Source organism: Bos indicus, chromosome 2, assembly GCF_029378745.1.
Source record: "Bos indicus isolate NIAB-ARS_2022 breed Sahiwal x Tharparkar chromosome 2, NIAB-ARS_B.indTharparkar_mat_pri_1.0, whole genome shotgun sequence".
Taxonomy (NCBI): Eukaryota; Metazoa; Chordata; class Mammalia; order Artiodactyla; family Bovidae; genus Bos; species Bos indicus.
Window position 1 is genome coordinate 37765310 of NC_091761.1, and position 24412 is coordinate 37789721.

Here is a 24412-nt window from a genome sequence, read left to right on the forward strand (position 1 = left end):
CTTTCACCTTCTGATCATATTCTGACCTCAATAGTTCTGCTTCATCATTTTTTGTTTTCTTAATCCTCATATAAGGCAGATCCAATTTTATATATCAAATCATAAGAAGCAGTAGCTGAAGCAGTACTCATGACAAATGACTAAAAAAAGAGTGGTTGCTTCTTGTTAATATCATATGCTCTATTTTCTATTTATTAAACTTCAGAGCAGGTAACTTCAGAAAATTTAAGGACACTCAAAAAATTAAAATGTATGATTTCTATAGTCAGTGTGACAATATCAAAATATGAATGTCAATGAACAATATGAAGATGGTGGATGAGTAAGTTAAGCTGCTCTTTAACACTCAGATACTGATTTAACACATCCCCAAACCTTTATTCAATATTTCCCATCATCTTACTCTGTTCCTTAACTAGACCTATTGTGATCATTTCACAATATATACAAATAATGAATCACTATGTTGTACATCTGAAACTAATGCAGCGTTATACATCAATTTAGACATGATTTGAGCAATCTCCTGGAGGACAGAGAAGCCTTGCGTGCTACAGTCCATGGGGTCACAAAGAATCAGACACGACTTAGCAACTGAACAACAACAAATGTATCAACTGCATCTCAATTAAAAAAAAATTCCTTCCTGGGAACTCCTTGGAGGTCCAGTGGTCAGGACTCAGCAGTTTCACTGACGTGGTCCCCTGGTTTGGGCCCTGGGATCCCACAAGCCACATGGCATGGCCAAAAAAATAAAAAAATTCCTTGTGTCTATTCTGTGAAAATACTGAAAAATAGCTTTTTCCTCTTGTTTTTCGAAGATATTCTGTTCAGTATTTTCACACCAACAACTCAAATCTCCACTTAACAGACGTGAAAAAGATGGAGCTGAATTCTGTAACTCTTCTCTTCTAAAAGCATTAAGTTGCTATGGAAAGCATGCTACCTCTGAGCCGAATGCATGGAGCAGATAGGAAGCAGAGCATCCCACTCAGCCTGTGCACCTGTCCAGGGCCGAGGCTCAGGTAAGCAGAGGCTAGTCCACTGGTTTACGCCCACTTCAGAGGTACACCCGCCTCAGTACCTAGGACCATGCCTGCCTGCTTGAGTGTATGATCAAGAATGAGAACACTGGTCCCTCTGGGAAGGAAGGATAGCACAGTTTGCCACAGGAGACCTTCTGATTCTGTCAGCAGAGTGAATGAAAGGGTGTAAAAAGACCACCAAGTGGCAGGCTATGGCTCTCTCCCACTCTCCTGGAAACTAAACCTAAATGATCACTTTAAATACACACCTGTGACACTTACCTTTTAAAATAAACTAATGTATTTGTACTTAAAGCATTTTAACAGTACTGTGTAATGAAAGTCAAGACTATCAAATGGCAGGTAAGACGACACAATTTGGCAAAGCCTAGCATTTTCTCATAGAACACAGTAAGTTGGTTTAAACAGCACAGAGTTTTAGAAGAGCACATACTTAGCTGGATTTAACAATGACATGTTCACTGTAAAGGCTGCTGGGCCGATGACTCTAACCTGGCTGCCTTAGAATGAATGGCTTGGATGGTTTCTGGCTCTCTACCCCATTTCATTCATAGGAATATAATTTTTTATGGTTGAATACATCAAACTTTAACCATCTTCTTATACATCCTCCTTCATTTTTAATAAGCATCTAGCAAAGATTCACTTAAGGGATTATGATACTAGTATTACTAGCTATTATTTATTAGGTGCTTACTATGAGCCATATGGGTTCCCCTGGTAGCTCAGCAGTAAAGAATCTGCCTGCAATGCAGGAGACCTGGGTTTGTTCCCTGGGTCAAGAAGATCCCCTGGAGGAGGGCATGGCAACCCACTCCAGTACTCTTGCCTACAGAATCCCATGGACAGAGCAGCCTGGTGGGCTACAGTTCACAGGGTCACACAGAGCTGGACATGACTGAAGCGACTAAGCAGCAGCATGTGCCAGATTATGTACTAAAGCTTTCTATGCACATCATACCTGGGGAGTACAACCAACAACTAGTGAATGACTTCTACACACTAGGCATCTCTGGTTTTTACAGCCGCTTCATGATTTAACGTATTGTTACTCTCATTGTTGAGATGTCTAAGGTCACGCACCTGGTGGATGGCAGAGCAGGGAGATGGAGCTAAGTGCTGTGACTCCAGAGTTGGTTTTGTCGTTGTCTTTCAGCCTCACACAGTGACCTACAGAGTGTAGCAATGAAACTGATTTCCAGGTGAAGTAAGGGAGATAATACCTCTTAAAAACAATACAAGCCTAAGGAATCCATCAAAGGTCTCTCTGCCTGCCTTATTAGTTTACTCTGATGTGGCCATCTCCTTCAACTTAGTAACTGTGACTCATCAGTCCTTCTTGGGCATTATCTAAGTAAGATGGCACTGTTAAGTAGCACCGTGATGGTCTCAAGTTCCAGGGAAGCAGCTGTGGATGAAGAGAATCTAGTTTGCAGCTTTTAGAAATGATCTTCTCCACTGTTTCCCATCTGATAAACAGGGCCTTCTGTGATGGCCAGCTCACTTTACAGAGAGAGAGCAATGCCTTTAGTGGATCTTAGACTCTTGGGATCACAGATAAGAACTTGAAAGTGCAGGTAGGAAAATAAGTGCCATATTGCTTCATTTATCTGTCTGGATTTCTCCACTCTGAATTTTCTACATGGACTTCTGTTTTTAAGCTCATTATTGTCAATATATCTGATTGAGAAAGAAGCTAAACAAGTCCCAGGTGAGACTGCACCATAGCAACAGGCCTGCCATGAATGCTCTGGAGAGCAGAATTTCACACAAGTATTTGATTGCCTATTCACACTCTTGATTATAGCACACCGAGCTGTTAAACTAAGCTGTATGCCATTAGTGTACTGAAGAACTTTAAAAAATAAGCCACCCTATGTGAAGATATTTTTCACACTACGTTCACATTGAGATGTGTTTAATTGCATGTAGCCCATTTCCCTTTTATTTAGAAAACAAGAGAGACATTTTTAAACTAGTTCAGAACTTGCCAATGTTACAGTGTAGTAATGTGATAAATTGGGCATTACTACCTTTTATCACAGGTAAATATTGAATCCTTATTCTGGTTCATAAATATTTGCTTAATTCTCCATTGTGATTGTGACAGAATATAAATGGACTGCCCTTAGAATTTCATCAGGAGTATTAAAGTACTGTACCTTGAGTTAAATAAACAATAACCACAGTAACTATAGGGGAAAAAAAAACCCGAGGTTAAAACTACCTCAGGCTCATGGTAGATTACACTTGAGAGCATGCTAGGTCACTTCAGTCATGTTCGATTCTTTGCAACCCTGTGGACTGTAGCATGCCAGCCTCCTCTGTCCGTGGGATTCTCCAGGCAAGAATCCTGGAGTGTGTTGCCATGCCCTCCTCCAGGGGATTTTCCTGACCTAGGGATGGAACCCGTGTTCTCTTATGGCCCTGCACTAGCGGGTGGGTTCTTTATCACTAGCGCCATCTGGGAAGCCATTTATACTTAGACTTGGTCTATTGCTCAGTTGGGACAGCATATTAATAACCAAAAAAAGGTTACTAAGAAAAAAAAAAGTAGTTTATGTCTGTGGATTATCACAAAATGGCAGCCGTCTTACAGATTATCATGGCCAGGTAAGAACACAGATGGCATGAGCAAAATCCAGCACAACCATCAGAAAGTCAACTCAAAGCAAATCCACATTATTACCATCCATTTTCATGTTCAAATACATTTAACTAACTCTTTCCACATTTGCCTATAAAAGGTCCTGGAGACAGAGTAAAACATTTCACAAATATTCAAAACAAAGGACAGAGGAATGTTCATGAAGAGTTATTTTTATACTACCAATTCTGTTATTTACGCTACTAGAAACACCCAGTGGTGTGGCTCTAATCCAAATTATTTACATTTGGCTTTGTAATGCATGGTACGATGTTTCTGTAGCAGATCTGCCTTTCTAATTACATTGTGCTCTACTATTTAAATCAGTTTACAGGCCCTAATATCTACTTGCTATAAGGGAAAGGTGGTGTCCCAGAAGCTTGCTGGCCAGGAGGACAGATGGCTCACAATTACAAATACCCCAGAGGAGAAAGGACTGAACATACTCGAACCTTAATTACTTTGTAAAGCACTCAAAGTACTGAAGACTGTCCAGTTACACCCTTGGTATTCCCTCCAGAGCACACTTACCCAACAATGAATCTTCTAATCTTAATGTCTTTGGTGATCTGGATAGGCTGTGAATTTTCCAAATTGTCAAGCTGTGGTTTGTTTTTACTTCAGAGTTCTTCCCTCAAGTTCTTTCCTCTTGCATTTTACTATAAGCAACAAGAGGAAACCAGGCTGTACCTTGAACACTTTGCTTAGAAATCTATCAGCTAAATACCAAGTTCACTGCTTACATGTGCTCCACACAATTGAAGGAGACAATTCAGCCAAGTGTTCTCCTGCTATGTAACAAGGATCAATTTTCCTCTAGTTTCCAGTTATATATTCTTCATTCTCTGAGCTCTCACCAGTAGCACCTTTAATGTCCGTATTTCTACCAACATTTAGCTTAAGGCAATCTAGGCTTCTTTTTTATCACTGCCTCAAAATTCTTTCAGCCTTTACCTGTCACCCAGTTCCAAAGCCACTTCCACATTTTAGGTATTTGTTACCTCAGCACCTTACCTCCTGGTATCAAAACTTGTATTAGTGTCCTATGCCTGCTATAATAGAAAGGCATACCCTCATAGCTATAGAGTTAGAAGTTTGAGGTTAGTTTCACTTGACTAAAATCAAGGTTGTAAGCTGGGATACATTCCTCCCAGAGGCTGAAGGGAAGGATCTGGTCCTGGCCTCTCACAGCTCCAAAGGTTGCTAGCATACGTAGGCTCGTGGCCACATCACTGCTGTTTCTGTCTCCACCTCCACCCTGCTTTCTCTTCTGAACATGTGTCAAATCTCCAACTGCCTCTTTCTTCCTTGGACACTTGTGAAGGCATTCAGAGCTGGTCTGGGTAATCTCCCACACTTGAGGCCCTGAATTTCACTACATCCATAAAGATCTCTTTCAATTAAAGTAACATTTACAAATTCCAGTTATTAGGACCTCATATCTTTGGTGAGAAGAGCATTATTCTGCCCACTACAATCACAATATAAAAGAACAGCATATTAATTTACTACAGTCTGTTACATCTATTAAGGAAAAAAAGCACTGAAACTGAATTTGGCTCTTTCAAAGTGACCATTTGTTCCTTAATATTGCAATAAAAGACCACAAAATTACTTTTCTAAAGCTATTATGCTAATATGAAATGCTTATTCTGATTTTTCCATTTACAGATAAGTGTAATTAACTTTGCAAACATAACTTTAAAATGAGGTTGATAGTACAGCTAAGTAGCGTAAGTACTCGTAAATTAGCAAATATAAATAGTTGCAAAGACTAAAAAAATTTTCATGGAAATTCAAAAGATTTTAGGAAGAGAAATGCCTATATTTTAGGAAACTACTCTTTAGGAAGATACTTTTTTCCCTTAGGAGTTAGGGTAAATAAGTGGCTGACATCTCTCTTTTAAAACTAAAGTTATATCCAGTTTATACTTGTACTCTTTGGGATAAAGAAGGGCCAAGGGTGATCAACTACCAAATGGAAGAATCCTGGCTGAGATGGTTTTGAGAAAGCAGCAGGCAAGCTAAGTCCTTGCCAATTTGATCAATTATCCTGGAAGGGGCTTTACAGCCAAGAAACTAGCTCGTCCACTTGCGTTTCTGCTACAGTAAAGGAAAGTAGAGAAGCAGGAGTACTGCTGAACAATTAACGCATTTCCTCTAACCTAGAGGCAAGCAGCTTGGAGTTCTCTGGAGCTGTAGTGGCCAAATAAAAACTGTGTCCTTGTTAATAGCTTTAATTGCTTTGGTAAAGTTAACCCAAAGACCACAGGCCTGGTGGGAATTTTAACACTAAGAAAGGAAATTGTTCTTTTCCATTTAAGCCTAGCAGGGAAACCAGAGTTACATTAGAGAATGGTCATTAATACTTAATAGTGAAAAGAATAATTAGACCTAAGTAACTGTATTTGCAAAATGTTATTCTAAAAAAAAGTAAGGATAAATAAAAATGTTATCTAAAAAAAAAAAAGGTTCATGAGGGAAGGAACATATGTGTACCTATGGCTGATTCATGCTGATGCATGGCAGAAACCAACACAGTATTATAAAGCAATTATTCTCCAATTAAAAACAATATTTAAAAAAGGGTTCATGCAAGTCACTTTGCATATATAGTTGTATTTTTTATTTAAAAAAGGCATAAATAAGCAGCAAAGCAACCTAATCCATTTTCTCTGTTATTCACATATTTAAAAGGCCTGGCTGCCTAGACTGTGAATTCCCTGTAGGGCATCCCATTCATTTTCCAGAAGTTTTTCTAAGTTTTCTCTTAAAGTACTTATTTTGCAAGCCTAAATTAACAAAGTAGCAATAAATGTTGAATATGTAAAACATAATGATCACTCCCTCATAAACTTAAAAATTCACAGCTATAGAATTTTAGCAACGAGAATGGCTGTGAACAGTTTTTCACCAGAATGCAGAATGTCAGGGATTATCCATTGAAAGTGAGAAGCAGGAAGATTCCACTGGAAAGGTCTTCTATTGAAGAGGTACTAAGGGACCACCCTTGCACACAGCACAGCACTGGAGATCACCCACCACAGAGTCTCGGCCTTGAGGGCAAAGAGCTTGCTGTGTTCCATGCTGTTTGTCCAGAGACTCACAGCCACCTTTTGAAAAACCTGTTAGAGAACATTTTCCAGGATGATGGAACTGTGTTGAAACCTTGACTGTATTCATGTGTCAAAACTCAGGACTACTCACTAAAAGGGTATATTTATTGTATATAAACTATGCCTTAATAAACTTGCCTTCAGAAAATTAACACACATCGTCATAGTTTCTTTTTATTAGGTTATATTTTCACCCACAAGTGCCTTTCTTATAATTTTGGCAATAAGGCTATAAGGTTCACTCACTAATCCACCTTGATGTGCCATAAAAATAGATTTCTATGTTTCATACAAATAGATTTCTATGTTTCAGGCAACACTTTCCACATTAAAAGACTATACAATTTAACTTTTCAATGTCAACAGAATAAATTTTTTTTTCCCTGAGAGATCTATAAATGTAACTTTGTTTGGAGCAGAGCCACAGAAAGCCTCGGAAGAGTGTGTGCCTGACCCTTCTGGTGTTTTCTCGTCTAAGATGCTGGGATAACACCATTAGCATTAGCCACATTGCTCTGAGGGAGAATGCTATTTACATCAGGTTAAATCATTTTAGAACCCTTTTTAAAACCACAACCATATGTATTAGGCATAACTATAAATATTTTACACAACTTAGATGTTTTTATTTCCTATCAGTCCATACAGTTTTTAAAGTAATCACTGAAAGAAAATAATATTTATCAAAGTAAGCTACTGTATCTTCAATAAAAGTTCTGTAATATTAAAAAAACTTGTTTTAACTTAAAATTTTGTTAACAGATGCAAAATACAGGCACCAGAATATTAATAATCCTTTTCTAAACACATCAACATGAAAGATTAAAATTCTGGGTTCTGAAGTTAAACCGATCTCTGCCTTCTTCCTCTGTTTATTAATAAATTGTAAATGAGAAAAAAGTTACCCACTTTTAATTCCAAATTTGTCTATTTAAAATGAACTTTAATAGAAGGATAAGACATAAAAGGTGTCTGAGCTAGTCTCTTGTGATTTGTAACATCTTACACACAGGACAATCCAAGGAAGGGAATCTTCACTCTTGTAGAACGGTGAGCGTACAAACGGTGACTGCAGAATCACACTGAGACCAGACCACTGAAAGCTCTGATATTAAGTTTATCAAGGAAATGGATCAAGTGGGAACCAATATACCTCAGGAAACATTTAGGTCATATAGCAATACACAGGTAGAGGCCAATTAGCCCTAAGAAATCCTATGTAGGTCTATATGAATATCTTTGGAGGGTCTGTGTTCTAAGAACCCCATCTAGGAACCAAAAAAGTCATACTGTTCAAAACTTCAAAACAGATATTTGTACAGAGGCAAATGGCTAGGCAAATGACCTTGCTAAGTAAGATCAAAGGTATCTATCTATATGTTGTCAAGGTGCAGAAATACGCCAGTCACAAAGTACTGATATATTATGGTATATAGCATAGTCTGAAAGGCAACCAAAGCTTTTGCTCCATCTTGAAAATCATGGTCCAGAGATACTGGTTAGGATATTTTATGCACAGGAGGGACCTCTACAGGGAAGGAAATTATACCTAAAATTTAGCTTACTCAAATTCATCTATGCACATTAAAAAGAGAGGGGAGGAGAAAGTGGGAAAAGGCACATAACATTGATTTGTCCCATTGTTGTTAATTTTAACTTAGAGCACTTTATTTAGGTGGTGTGTATCATGTTTTTCCACTGTAAAGTCACTTGTTTTCCTTTTGTAACTAATAACATCCTATAGGGAGATACTTTGAGACTATATAAATAGATTATATAAATATCATGTTTCTCATCATCCTTATATACTAGTTTTAGCAGCCATTGGTGATTCATGCTCCAAACAATTATTACTATCAGTTCAGTTCAGTCACTCAGTCCTGCCTGACTCTTTACAACTCTGTGGACTACAGCATGCCAGACTTCCTTGTCCTTCACCAACTCCCAGAGCTTGCTCAAACTCATGTCCATTGAGTCAGTGATGCCATCCAACCATCTATGGTGGTTGCCAAAGGTGGGTTTTTTCCTCTCCTAATTCTATTTCAGGATTAATTTTGCACAAGCGTAATGGATGCTCATGAAAAATAATGGACGATTCTAAGAAAGGCTATCTACTCATTACATCCCAAGAATTCCTGATCTTTTTTCCTCAACTATTAATACTTGAAAGGCTGACCCAACCCCATAAGACCCTCTAACCAGGAAGAAGCAGTCCCATCTGCCAAAATACCATGGCTGGTGTGTATCGATTAAGTACCAACTAATTGCAAACATTTCAGAGGTGGGGGTCAATTTTCTTCTCTCTTCAAGACACATCTATGTCCAGTTATAAGAATACAATGTAAGTAATACAATGATGCATCCCCTGGATTAATAGCTTGTCTTGATCCAAACAAGCCCACAAGATCAAATGCTTCCTGATAAGGCAAAGATGAGCCAATGAGTTAATAGGGTTAAGAGAAACAGGGATGGGGAGTGGGGTTCAGGATGGAGGGGACACATGTATACATATGGCTGATTCATACTGATGTATGAAAAAAAATCACGATACTATAAAGTATTATCCTCCAATTAACATAAATTGGAGTAATTATCTTCCAATTAACATAATTTTTTTTTTAAAAGAAGGGAGCAGGGATGAAACATGGATGAACTTCAGAGGGCTGACTGCACCTAACTACTTGTAGGCCCAGCTATTCCCAGAGTGCTGAATAAGCAAAGAATGGGGGAAGAAGTCAAAATCAGGGGTGGGGTTAGGGGAGGGGTGCAGATTCAACCCAATCACTCATCCCTTATAGGGATAAAGCCTCAAGGCCACTAAGAACTTTCTCCCAAACTCTGAAATATACTGCAATAAAATTTTAAGGGACTGAAGCAGAACACAGTGACTCAAGTTTATTTTTCAGACATGAAATAAAACATGATACTCCTCTATAAAAATACGCTCTGGTAATGCTGGAAACGTAACATTACGGAGCTGTATAACCTAAAGCAATTTCTTCAGTGTTAACATAGAGAAGCCAGATACAAATATTAAATTTTTTTCCACAGGGTTAAAGTTTTACTTATCCATCCAATTCTGTTTCTTCATAAGCAAACATGAATATAACTGTTTCAATCTTAAAATACTCCAGAAGTATAAGATGTTATTCCCATAATCCTGGTCCTCAAATAGATGAGTCAGGCTAGATTTTATTAAAACTACCAACACAGGCTCCTTATGTTATTTCAATAAAATCGTTTGCTATAAAGTACTCCACAGACAGTTAATCGTCTGAATCCCTGTCTGCCATCCCAAAGGCTTTATCTGTAATTCCAGTCATGGCAGATTACATTGCACACATTCTTCTCCAACAGAAAAATAAATGATAGGATGAACAAATCTAAAACAAAAATTTTACAAACAGCAGCTTCACCCAGCCTCAGGCACAGGTCTGAATTCTGGCCTTTGAGCCTCGCTGGCCGAACTCCAGGGAACTTCATTCTTCTACTCCCAGCCTATTAGGCCACCTTGTTTCTATATTTTACTCAAGGTATTTGCTCAAAAATATTTGCACCGAGTACTGAGCTAAATGAAGGAAATTAAAAAAAAAAAATTGTTACCAAAGAGCATGTGCTCTGCTGAAGCTCACAATCCAGTTTAAGACAAGTCACATTTGGGTTTTTTAAAACATAGTATTTTTTTATTTTAAAGTCACCTTTGGGGTATAACTTTCATATAATAAAACCCATTTCAAAGATGCAGAGTTTGATGGGTTTCACTGAACATACACAACAATGAACTATAACTCCAATGAGATTTAGGGTATCTTGCTCTCCATAAACTGCCTTAACTCCTTTTCATATGCCCTTCCCCCTACTCCTTGGCAACCATGGGTTGCTTTCTGCTGTTGTAGGTGAATTTTGCCTGTTCTAAAATTTTACATAAATGAAATAATGTAGTATGAACTCTTCTGTGTTTGATTTCTTAAATTAGCATGTTTTTTAGATTTATCCATATTGTTGTGTGTATCAGTGGTTTCTTTTTTCTTATTTAGTAGTATGAATAAAATAGAATTTGTTTATTCACCTGCATGCAGACAAGTAAGCTGTTTCTAATTGGAGGGTACTGTAGACATCCACAAATGCTGCTATAAACATTCATATATAAGTTTTTTTGTGGACGTTTTTATTTCATTTATTCTTAGGTTGTACTCAAGAGAGTTGGATCATGAGGTAAGTGTATGATTAATTTTAGAATTGCCAAAATGTTTTCTAACGTGGTTTTATCTATCTTACAGTCAAATAGGCAAAGAAATGTAAAAAACATCTTAAGTCGCAGTCACAGGTCATATGAAAGTAGGAGATAGCCCACATTTGGCTGTAGTTTGCTGACTCCAACTCTCAACTTTTCTATGTGTAAAATCATGTCTTCTCTGTAAAAACATAATTTTAATTTTCCTTTTCAATTTTTGTGCTTCTTCTTGCTCTAGTTTTCCTTTCCAATTTTTGTGCTTATTCTTGCCTTACTGTACTGGTTAAAATCTTGGAATATATTTAGTCTCTAATCATGAAATATAACACTAGCTTTAAGTTTTTCATAAATGCCCTTTATCTGGGCCTGATTAGAGGCTTCATCATGAATGGGCACTGAAATTTTATCAAATGCTTTTTGTTTTCCACTGAGATAATGATGTGGGTTTTCTCTCTTTTTTTCTATTAATCTGGTGAATTACACTGCAAAATTTTCAAATGCTAAGCCAACCCTGCATTCTTGGGATAAAACATACTTGGTCATGATGATCTAAATTTTTACATATTGTTGAGATGGTCTCTGTAATATTTTATAAAAGATTTTTATATTTATATTCATGAGGGATAATAGTTTATAGTTTTTTTTTTAATCATGTAATGTTGCTGCTGGTTTTGGTATAAATGTAATGTTATATATACTATCAAACACCGAGATTACTACAGCTTCTTCTTTCCTCTGTTTGTCTACCTTTCCTCTTAAAAATGTGTAGAAGAATACAAATTTGCATTTCACAATGCAAAATTAATTCTTGAAACTTGATAAAATTCCTGAAACATACTTGCCATAGATAAGTTACCAGTCTGATTTAACACTTACATTAAAACTGAGTTCAAAGTTCAAACCAGACTGGTCAGACTCCAAATCCCATTCTCTGAACAGCTGCCATACTATCCCTGGCCACCTAATCAGTAGGGAAGCTGAAATGCTGTGAAGTCAAGTCTTTTCTAAAATCACTCAGTGTTCAGCGACAGAACAAACATTAAAAAAAAAAAAAAAGTCTGACTTACTCTAGCCTTGTGCTGTGTGATTACAACTCATCTCTTACCTTTTACCACCTGAACTTTGGTACTTCAGCCATTCATATATACAGGCCCAGCTTACTTTTCTCTCAGTCCATAAATCATACCCCACTGCTTTTTATTCATAATCTGGGCCTCAATGCTTCCCCTTGTTGATTCTTTGTGGAGGTTGTTTTAATCTTCTATTCACCAAGCTGAGCTGCTTGAGAAGGAGTATTTTTCTCAAAAGTGAAATTAGGTTGAATTTGACACCTAACTGGGCTAATTACTGCTTACAATTTTTGGCTCATGCCCTATGCTGTTACTATCCCAACAAAAATATACTTTTGTTTCTTGTTTACCGAGGTCAACTGACTCCCAAGTATCTTGTGACTACTTAGAAAAGCAACATTCCAAAAAAGGATCAGGTTTTAAATATACAATGCCTTTTGTTTATACCACCTAACCATCTTTACCTAAGCATTTTCTGTTTGCAGGTTTCAGTTCAGTTCAATTCAGTCACTCAGTTGTGTCCGACTCTTTGTGACCCCATGAATCACAGCGCGCCAGGCCTCCCTGTCCATCACCAACTCCCGGAGTTCACTCAGACTCACGTCCATTGAGTCGGTGATGCCATCCAGCCATCTCATCTTCTGTTGTCCCCTTATCCTCCTGCCCCCAATCCCTCCCAGCATCAGGGTCTTTTCCAATAAGTCAACTCTTCGCATGAGGTGGCCAAATTATTGGAGTTTCAGAGTTTCAGCTTCAGCATCAGTCCTTCCAATGAACACCCAGGAATGATCTCTTTTAGGATGGACTGGTTGGATCTCCTTGCAGTCCAAGGAACTCTCAAGAGTCTTCTCCAACACCACAGTTCAAAAGCATCAATTCTTCGGTGCTCAGCTTTCTTCACAGTCCAACTCTCACATCCATACATGACCACTGGATAAACCATAGCCTTGACTAGACGGACCTTTGTTGGCAAAGTAATGTCTCTGCTTTTCAAATGCTATCTAGGTTTAGAGTGCAACAATAATGCAGTAATAGAGATGGTTTTCATAATGTTTCAAGGAAAGTGAAGCAAAAATCTGAAGAAAAATTATGTTTGAACAACAACAACAAAAACCCCAAACTATATGAAAAAGTATATTGGGGGAAGAACTTTACTAAATTCTTTGGTTAAAGGAATCTAAGAAGCTAGGCATTTGAAATCTTTTACTTATTCATTATATTTAATGTTATTTTAAGTATATCACATAAAATTCTCTACCTACAAAAAATTCAATTTAAATAAATCCCAGAATAGTGTTACAAATTCAGGAAACATTTAAAAAATAATCTGACAGCCTAATGCAGAGTTTAATGGGTAGAATCCAAATGTCAAGGTATAAATGACTGAAGAAATACCAATTTAATCTAAGCTTACAATTCATTTATTTTCAAGATTAAACCCAGCAAGTATACTATAATCCAGTATCTCCCTCAACCATAAATATGCTTCTAATTTTGAAGTGTTTTCAAAGGCATTGCATATAAACCTTTTTTGATTGATCATGAGAGAAACTATATGTAGGAGAAACTGGGTTCTGGGAATTACATGAAGAAAGCAATCATAATTTTTGGCACAACTGATTGCCAAGTGTACAGAACTTACGTTCAAAGACTTTTTATAAACATTAAACTAATTAGATCATATTATACAATGCACTTATGAAATTTTCTCACAAGTTTATAAATAGGAAAAACTATGGTACCAGGTTAGAAACAAGCATGTCACTAGGTGGTAAATATGCAGATATATTACACACACACATATTTATATATATTACATATATTTATATATAATTATATATATTTATATATATATAAATGAACAGCTATAATTTTTCATGGATATGATGAATAACTACTAGAAGCAAGTTTAAATACATGTGAAGATTACGAATTGAATGTAGGTATTATTAGAAAAATCCTAACTTCTACATCTGCTTAAATTCCATTATAGTTGTGCTTTGTTACTATAAAAAGCATTGTTCATGAGATTTTATTAATGCTTTACAATGTGTAACAAGGGCACTTGCCCTCCACCAGTTTACAACTTAGAAGAACAGACTTACCCATATCTCAAAATCTTAAGCCTCTTTTTCCACTTCCCTTTCTTTGAACAAATAACAAGAGACAGTACTTCTGGTGGGGTTATAGGAGGAGCAAAAAAGGACAAAACTGAGGCTGCAGGAAGAGGAAACAGCTGGTAAAGTGAGAGTATACAGAGAAATGGAGGAGGCCCAGGCGTCTGGTGAGGAAGCTGGGCCCCCAAAAAGGGAAGCAGAGAAAGACTTCCTCCTGAGATAACCAAGCTAATCAGAATGAAAGCTCAACTTTCCAATGCCCAGTAACTCCCAACTAAATATGGAATTTAGGCTTGCTCTCTGCCATGCTCAGGACTCAAGACTACATGTTCTGGGTCTCTGGGTGCCCAATGACATGGGCACGTGGAGAGAATGGAATCAGATCCTGGTCCTGTGACTGAGAGGCCTTTGAGAGTAAAAGGAGGAGGAAGTGAGTGTGTGTGTGTGTGTGTGTGTGTGTGTGTGTGAGGAGGAAGTGAGTGTGTGTGTGTGTGTGTGTGTGTGTGTGTGTGTGTGTGTAGGGAGGGATGGAGGGTGGGAGAGTGGTGGTTCATTCATTAAGCTCCAGCTTCCTTAAATGTCACTCCATGGCTACTATTCCCCATTTGCACCTGCACGTAAAGAGGGGTCTCTCATGACATAGTTCTGTGCTCTCCTAAAGTCTGGACAGATGAAGCATGTGAACTTATTCAACAGCTAGTTATATATGGCAACAGTTATGCGTAGACAGAGTTGGATGGATGACTGAATGAGAATAGAGGACCTTCTGGCTTCTGGTGGCATGTTCCATTTAGACCACATTCAATACTCAATGTCATCAAACAAAACAAATTCTTCACTACTATTGCTCACAAATAGCAACTTAACCCATTTACACCTCATTTCCCATGCATTTAAAATATTTAAGATACTCTGCACAGTTCCTAGATCACAGAGCTACTGGGGGAACTTACTTAGTATACACACTGTCATCACGTGCACGGTGCCTGGCCCAAGTGCACAGTGTTTACAAACTTCTACTTACCTCTCCGACAAGGATAACTAGGATGGCTAGAACTGGTCTAGTCCCTCAGTGCTCTTCTTCCTAGTTACAACCTTTTCATGCATTCCTTTCTAAAACTGGCTACATGGATTCTTTATACTACTTAATAATTTTTCATTTCTCTGTTATCTTTGAGTAAAGAGTTGCTTCACAGGATTAAAATTTCTGGATATCCAAAGCTAATCTTCCAAAAGGCAATTTATTTTCTGATTTCAAACACCCCTAAGATGTTATGCTTTCTTCTAAATAGAATATATGGAACACACACACTTTTCTTAATAATTAATCACAATCTTACTAACGAAACATGCCCAACCACAAACATACGGTGGCATCATAATGCCTGGGACCTGCCTTTGAGTTGTTCTGTATCCTTCTGTGATACGGGAATGTCTCTTGGTGCTGTCACAGTCCCTCTTCTAATTCTGATGTCCATCTTGCTTTCTTTTTCCTTCCCTCTATTCCCTCTCCTCAACTCCCCCCTTCTCAACTCCTTGGCTAAATTTGCACACCCAAAACATAATCTACTGAAATACAAAGATAATCAAATTATATGCTGCAGGCTAGATGGAATAAGGTTAAGAGTGAGGGCCTTATAAGGACATTTTCACGGCAATTGTTAGAATGTTTCAAAGGGGTGAAGCTGACAGTGGCCTGGCTTCTAAACAAATGCATATGTGTACACGCATATGGGAGTGCATACACCTGTGTGTGAGCACGTGCTGTATGTAAATACACTGGCTATTTAGGGGATAGTTCCTGGTGGCTCAGACGGCAAAGAGTCTGCCTGTAAAGCAGGAGACCCAGGTTTGATCCCTGGGTCAGGAAAATCCTCTGGAGAAGGAAATGGCACCCCACTCCAGTATTCTTGCCTGGAGAATTTCATGGACAAAGAAGCCTGGCGGGCTATAGTCCATGAGACCACAAATAGTGGGACATGACTGAGTGAGTGACACACACATACACACACACACAGGAGATAGTTACTGTAGGCAAAACACTTTAAGTGTATTATTTTGCAATATTTTAAACTAAGCCTACAGACTAAAATGGAGAATTTTTTTTTTACCTTAAAAAGTTAAATATGATTTAGTCAACAAATATTGGAGTACTACAGTCATATGCTGAGCATTGTTCTAGGTACTGGGAATAAAAAGTTGAAAAAGAACAGATAACTTTCCTACTCTTAGGGATTAAAAAGTTTGAATTAGAAAACGTCTTTTGTTTTCTTAAAAGAGTAATGTTTTGTTGAGATTATATTGTGAAATTTACTCATTTCTAGTTAAAAACTGTAGAGGAAAAATTTTCAGTATTACACAGGAAAAAAACTAACAGATGTAACTCTGGAGAGAGACCTGATAACATTATGAAAATATATTTAAAGTTAAGACCCTAGGGTAGTATAATTTTTCCAAATGCAGGAACAGAGAAGTAAAGACATAGAAATGAAACATTAAGATATCATAGCATATTTAGTAATTTCCATTACTATGTTACAAGATGGCAAGAACATGAAAAATTTGATGAGGGTTTTTAAAAAAATTTAAGCAATATTAACATGACTTCAAAAATTGGCATATTTAGGCTTAAAGGGGAAACAAAAGAACGTTTAAAAATAGAAACTTATTGAGAACCAAGGAAATTAAACTCAACAACAACAAAATAATCCAATCGAAAAATGGGCAAAAATCTAAATAGACATTTCTTCAAAGAATACATACAGATGGCCAACAGGCACATGAAAAGAAGCTCAAATCGTGAATTATTAGAGAAACGCAAATCAAAATCACAATGAGGTATCACCATAAGGCCATCATTTTAAAAATCTACAAATAAATGCTGGAGAGGGTGTGAAGAGAACCCTCATATATCTGCTGATGGGAACGGAAATGGTGCAGACAGTATGGAAAACAGTATGAAGTGAAATGAAAGTCACTTAGTCATGTCCAACTCTTTGTGACCGCATGGACTATACAAGCCATGAATTCTCTAGAATTCTCCATAATACAGAATTCTCCAGGCCAGAATACTGGAGTGGGTAGCCTTCCCTTTTCCAGGGGATCTTCCCAATGCAGGGATCAAACCCAGGTCTCCCGCATTGCAGGCAGATTCTTTACCAGCTGAGCCACAAGGGAAGCCTGGAAAACAGTATGGAGGTTCCTTAAAAGACTAGAGTTGTCATGTGATTCATCAATCCCACTCCTGGGCATATATCCAGAGAAAACTATAATTCAAAAAGATACTAGCACCTCTGTAAATAGCAGCACTATTCACAACAGCCAAGATACAGAAACAATCTAAATGTCCACTGACAGATGAATAGATAAAGATGTGGTAAATATACACAATGGAATACTACTCAGCCATAAAAAAGAGTGAAATAATGCCATTTATAGCAACACGGATTTTCCTAGAGATCATCATACTAAGTGAAGTAAGTCAGAAAGAGAAAGACAAATATCATATGATAACTACTTATACGTAGAATCCAAAAAAATAGTAAAAAAAGAACTTATTTACAAAACAGAAACGGACTCACAGACATAAGAGATTTGTGGTTGGCAAGAGGTGAGGGTTGAGGGGGAGGGATGGATTGGGAGTTTGGGATTAGCAGATGTAAACTAGTATATACAGCACACGAAACTATCAGTATGTTCAATATCCTGGGATAAAGCATAATGGAAAAAATAGGAAAATTATATATATATATGTATAACTGATTCACCTTGCTGTACAGCAGAAATTAATACAATGTTGTAAACCAACTACACTCTAATAAAATAAATTTTAAAAACTAAGCACAAGGCAATCAAATTTTAGTCTATCCTCCACAGCATCTCACTTATAAATGTTAAACAGAGAATATAAAAATCAGTGTGATGACTCTGACCTTTGCTGAGCCACAGTGAGCACCCAGTACAGCTCAGCCCCGCCCAGCACTAATCAAGAAGGTAGAGTTAGCCAGATAGAAAAGAGGGCAGAAGAGGAACAAGGCCCAAAGACCAAGGTACCCACACTTTTGCCAAGTGGACTGTGGGAAAAACTGTTAGTTGTTGATCATCATTGTATCTGAATTCAGCTGGAGCCTGCAGGCCCAGCTTTTGAGACTGCTTGCTGTGGCCACATGATCCAGTTCACCCAGTTCAATGCCTGAGAGGAACAAGCCTCTCTAGACCATGCCCTCCGAAAGGAACACGTCTGTTCCCCGATTCTTCACCCTTACCTCCTGACAGAACCTGATGAGAACTGGGAGCTGTCTCAGACGCTGACAGCAACCATGTGGCAAAGCTGCCTTGGCAGCTCTGGACCACTTCTCTCTGGAATGTTCTGCGACAGAGGCATATTTCTATCTTGTTTATTTAAGCCATAATATTTTGAGGTCTCATTTTTCAGAGCAGCTAAACCTGAAGCCCAATTAACACATATTTATGGCAGAGTTGACTGTTTTAATGCCTAATTGCCTCAACTCGTATTCTGAAGCTTAGCAAGTATATTCTGAACATCTTTACTGGGTTTTAAGCATCTTTCATTGGATTATGCACCTAGAGGGCAGGGATCATGTCCTCTGTTTCTTGAAACTGTCTAACAGAGGGCTGATTAAGGGAAAGGAGGGGCAGAAAAACACGTAAGTTTAAGCTACAGGCTTTAGTGTCTGAGAGTCCCCTGGAATTGAATCCTTTGTCAATTCCTGAATTCTAATCAGACGTGTGAACTTTAGGAAGTTCAGTCATCCAACAAACATCAGTTGAGCGTCTATTTTGCGGCAGGCCTCATTCTAGGAACAAGGGTTTCTGCTATGGATCACAGTGTCTACATTCTGATAGATTTAAATTTTATAAACTCATTAAGCCTCAGCTACTTCAGCTGTAAAATGGGACTAATAATAGGGACTGATTTTAGGACTCTGTGAGGATGACATGAGGCGATACAAAGTGCTTATGTGAGTCAGTGTCATGCACATTGGTACTCAATAAATGTCAACAGTAACTAAGAAATGTCAATAATTTGTGCTTGGTGTACAGATACACACTAACTGTCACAACATCGGAGCACGGTTTCTTAGCATCCAGTAAGAAAAGGAAGTCGGAGGTTACTATTTCCTATTAGAGTCTCATCTGTGCTGGCAGTTTGATAGGAATTCTAGACATGTCCTACAGATAAATAAGGGCTTACTAAATGCAATATATCACAGAGCATGTGGGGCCTAATATTTAAAATTGAAAATATTAAAAAAAATTATTCAAGAAATAATCCCTTTTTCTAAACTGATTTAAGGAAACGGGTGGATTCTTTGCCATATGATCATTTGGAAACAGCCTTCAAGGGCTTGGGGCCCAAACCACAGCACTGCCCACCTCCCTGTGGCAGCTGCAGGACCTGAAGCATACCAGATTGCTTCAGCACGTCTCCTGCACCGAGTCAGAATCTGCCACTTCCACCAGCTACGGTTCATAGTCCCAAAACAATTAATGGCTTCTTGGATCCAGCAGAGAGCTCTTTCCGAATAATCCTATGACATTATTTTGGACTGCAGAATGTTTAAATCCATTTTAGGCAACGAAGAGTCCTAAGGCAGGTTTTAACAAGAAACAAGGGGTTGGAGTGGGATTTTTTTCAACTTACCAAACAAAACTGAAGGATTGGGAAATAAAGATTTCCAGTAGATGAAAATGAAAACTAAATGCTCTGCAGGAAACAAAGAGCAACAGGGTAAACAATACTCCACACTTGTGGGTGGCTTCATTTTGCAAAAGCAATTTCAGAAGCAATTAGATCTGAATGCTAGTTTTATTACTAACCCCCAAAGACAGAAAACTTCAATATTCATGAAATACCTGACAGTTCTGCTTCTAGACAGGGGCTTGACCACCTATTAAGTACCAAGCACTTTACTCGCATTTTAAATATACACCCTATAACCTACAAACTGGGCATGGTTGTAATTTCACAGAGGAAACAGGCTACGAAATGTTAAGGGGCTTGCCCAATAGCATAAAGCTACTTGTGGGAGTCTGGATTTGAATCCTGACATCAACGTCTGCATGCCTCCCATTCTACTAAGAAATGACTGAATTCTTTATAAGGGTACAGTGAAACTCTATAAGAGTTCATTGATGGGTCAGGATTATCAGATTATTAGTATAAATAAGAAGAAGGCTAACATTTAAAAATATTCCCTATGGTACAGTGATGTCCTCAGGACAAACTGACATGCCCCCTCCCGCCTCCTGCCTCAGCTCAGGGGTCCATGTGCCTCTTCTACAGGGTCCCAGGACTGACTAGCTTGCCCAGTAGCCAGCAGCAGCCTCCAAAGTGTCCTACTGAAGACTGTGGGAGAGAGCTATTCTTTTTTGGCTCAGTTCTCCTGTTTGGTAACCTCCCCGCCTCAAAACCTGGCTCTCAGGTGGCCATCTGACATTTTTCTTAGCTGTCAAGGTGCATGACCTTCAAACCTGCCAGTACTACTCTGCTGTGGGAATCAAAATCTGAATTGGGGAACATGGTTTTCTCAAGATGTTTAAAAACCTATTTCGGGCAGTCAAAATGCTACCTAAAACAGCCATAGAATACAAACTGGACCTTGTGCTTTGTAATAGTCTGTGGCCAATCTACTCTATTTCGTTCTGTATTTCTAGTCTGCCTGGGCTAAAGGATTTTGAAGCTGGGATGTTATTTTCCAAATATAAGAATTGTATTGGAAAAGGCTTCTTCTTTTTTTTTTTTGCATAGTTCTAGTCATAAAATAAGACAGTCCTAATTACTACATTTACTTTCTTCTGTGTAGGAATATATCATAAGGGAACATTTAGAGTCTACCCATGTGAGTTCTGCCAGTTCAAATAAATCAGTCAGAGTGGATACAATTGGGTTTGGATCGTATCCAGGTTATGGAAGGCAAGAATAGATTAGAGGTATGAGCCATTCCAGCAGTGACAAACTCTCAACTTCTCTGTAAAAGCACCAGTGTTTCTTCAGGCTTAGACATGACTCACTAAGGCTACATTTTCAATGAAATATTGCTGGAAGCACTTAAAAGCTGGAAAATACAATCATGTCAGAACAGATGCCTCACTCCCTACCCCCAATGAGTGACATCATTTTGAAAAGTACTCAGTCTGCTGTCACCAGGCAGTGGGGCTGGAGAGGCAGATGTTTGCAAAAGCAGAGGAAGCCCAAGGGTAGTGTGGTTCTGACCAAGATGCGAGGACCACCATTCCACTTTAGAAATGAACATTCATTTTTGATCAAATCTCTCATGACTATCATTTTTAGGTAGACTTGATTTTTATAATGGAAGGGAAAAAAATATCAGGTATAAATTTTCGGACACACGTCACGAGGAAACTTTTATTTTCTTTTTTTGGATATATAACCTCCCTCCTATGCTTTTGGGGGAAGGAGCTCCTTACTTCCACCCTCACTATTCCTAGGGAATGACTACTTCATGAAGTGACTCTGATGTTTGCTACTATGTTTGTGTTTTGTTCCCTACCTATATTCCATGAACACACAGACATTTTCAATAAATATATATTCAACAAGTATGGAAAGTTGATTAGCATCAGACACTACTCTAAGCTCTGAAATACAGTGGAAAGCATCCTTAGAGTTATATCCTTGAGTCGAGTACTCCAAAAATATGGGTATTTGGTACACTTCTCTACATCTTCCTTTTCTGACTTAATGATTCTTTGTAGAAAAGCCCTCCAAGGCAACTGGTGAAGATATAGCTGAAGAATCTCATAATGAGATTTCTGAATATACTGTGTAAAGTTATCTACAAATAATTGGATATGCAGAATTGCTTGAAGATGATACAACCCCTATCTCCATGGGTGCAGAAAGATGCTGACTCCTCCCATCAGCTTCATCAGCATGATGCCACAGGGGCCCCAGGGCATGCAACCTCTGCCTGGCCCCATGCCTTTGAATACTCTTCAGTTTGGATGCAGGTGCTTCCTAAATGGCCCTGGGCTAGAACTTGCTGCTTCCACAACCTTTCTTCATACCATCTCAAAGGTAACAACTGTATCCTTGAATGCCAGTGAATGTTTGCTGAATACTCACTGTTTCAGAAAGATTGGAACCATTATCCTCATTTTACTACAAATGAAGACACAGGAGCCTCTATCTAAAGTACCTGCTCAAAGTCACACAGCATAGCCAGGGGCAGAAGTGGGAGCTGCTGCTCCTAATCACTGTGCTATGATACCCTCTGGATCTGAAGCCTGCCATCACAGTGATGCTAAATTTTCCATTTCAACCATGATTTATCTCACATATTTTCCACAGCTTGCAATCTATGTACACTTACTTCTTTTCTTTCCGTCTCTGTCAACTTAATCTATGGTAACCTTTTACTGTCAATCCTAAAGGAAATCAATCCTGAATATTCACTGGAAGGACTGATGCTGAAGCTCCAATACTTTGGCACCTGATGCGAAGAGCTGACTCATTAGAAAGACCCTGATGCTTGGTAAAATTGAAGGCAGGAGGAGAAGGGGACGAAAGAGGACAAGATGGTTGGATGGCATCACTGACTCGATGGACATGAGTTTGAGCAAGCTCCACGAATTGGTGATGGACAGGGAAGCCTGGCATGCTGCAGTCCATGGGGTCACAAAGAGTAGGACACAACTGAGTAACTGAACTGAACTGAATCTTTTACTATCTTTTTGAAAACTTCAGTCATATTATTTTATAGCTTCAGAATTTTTATTAAGCATTATACGATTTTTGTAAGGAAATTTGGAAAATACAAAGGAAAAAGCCTGAAGATACTTACTCAGTATTCAGAAGTGACTCTTGTTTTATTAATGATTGCACATGTGTGTGTATACACACATATATACACGCATGTATACATTCATGTGCATTTCTATAGCAAATTTTTACCTATATGGTTAGATGCCTCATATTTTCATTTGTATTATGAGTTTTTCCTGTTATTAAAAATTCTTTAGAAATGTGATTTTTGCCAACAAAGGTCCGTCTAGTCAAGGCTATGGTTTTTCCTGTGGTCATGTATAGATGTGAGAGTTGGACTGTGAAGAAGGCTGAGCACCGAAGAATTGATGGTTTTGAACTGTGGTGTTGGAAAAGACTCTTGAGAGTCCCTTGGACTGCAAGGAGATCCAAACAGTCCATTCTGAAGGAGATCAGCCCTGGGATTTCTTTGGAAGGAATGATGCTAAAGCTGAAACTCCAGTACTTTGGCCACCTCATGCAAAGAGTTGACTCATTGGAAAAGACTCTGATGCTGGGAGGGATTGGGGGCAGGAGGAGAAGGGGACGACAGAGGATGAGATGGCTGGATGGCATCACTGACTCGATGGACGTGAGTCTGAGTGAACTCCGGGAGTTGGTGATGGACAGGGAGGCCTGGCGTGCTGTGATTCATGGGGTCGCAAAGAGTCGGACACAACTGAGCAACTGATATGATCTGATCTGATCTGAAAGCCTTTCATACTCATGTACTATTATGTATGCATTTCACTTTATTAGACAATCAAGCTGTTGCCAATTTTTAGATATCATAAACATCACTATGATTAATATTTTTGTATTAATGCTTAGTATTTCCTTAGACTAGACACATGGAATTGCAATTATTGGACCAAAGATATAACCATTCTTAAGGCTTTTATTACATATCATTAAAGTGCTTTCCAAAGTGGCTGCCAATTCACTTTTAGCGACACTGCATTAAATTGCTAACATCACTGTACTCACACTGTCTTTTACTCTTTAACTGTTGCCAATATGAAAGGCAGATATATTTTCATTATTTTAATATGTATTTCTATAATTACCAGTGTGGTAAAAATATTATTTCACATTCATGTTAGTTATTTATATCCCTTCTTTTGTTAATTGTCTGTTAATGTCAAATACCTCTCTTTCATTAGGTAGTTACTGTATTTTTCTTTTTCATTCGTAATTACTCAGTACAGATTGCATTCATTTGATTCACTCATCTGATAGGTAACTGCTGAACTCCTTTAACCTATCTGTCCTGTGCTAAGGACACAGTTCTATCTATTCCTCATAGTCTTGAATACCTTTGGGAATTTCCTTATAAGACTTCTTCCAAGTAAATACATATCTTAACATACCTAAGATGATATGATTGACACTGA

General features: G+C 38.2%; 1 protein-coding gene across 19 annotated transcripts in view; it reads right to left on the reverse strand.

The window, feature by feature from the left end:
* Nucleotides 1–24412, reverse strand: part of PKP4 (plakophilin 4) — a 258767-nt gene that overhangs the window by 149663 nt on the left and 84692 nt on the right. Inside the window, exon 1 of one of the 19 annotated variants that reach the window (XM_070767601.1) lies at nt 2130–2150. The exons of the other annotated variants lie outside the window; for them this stretch is intronic. The gene's annotated coding sequence lies outside the window, so the exon portion shown is untranslated. Of the gene's footprint in view, nt 1–2129; nt 2151–24412 lie in introns of those variants that run through there. 19 annotated transcript variants of the gene reach the window in all.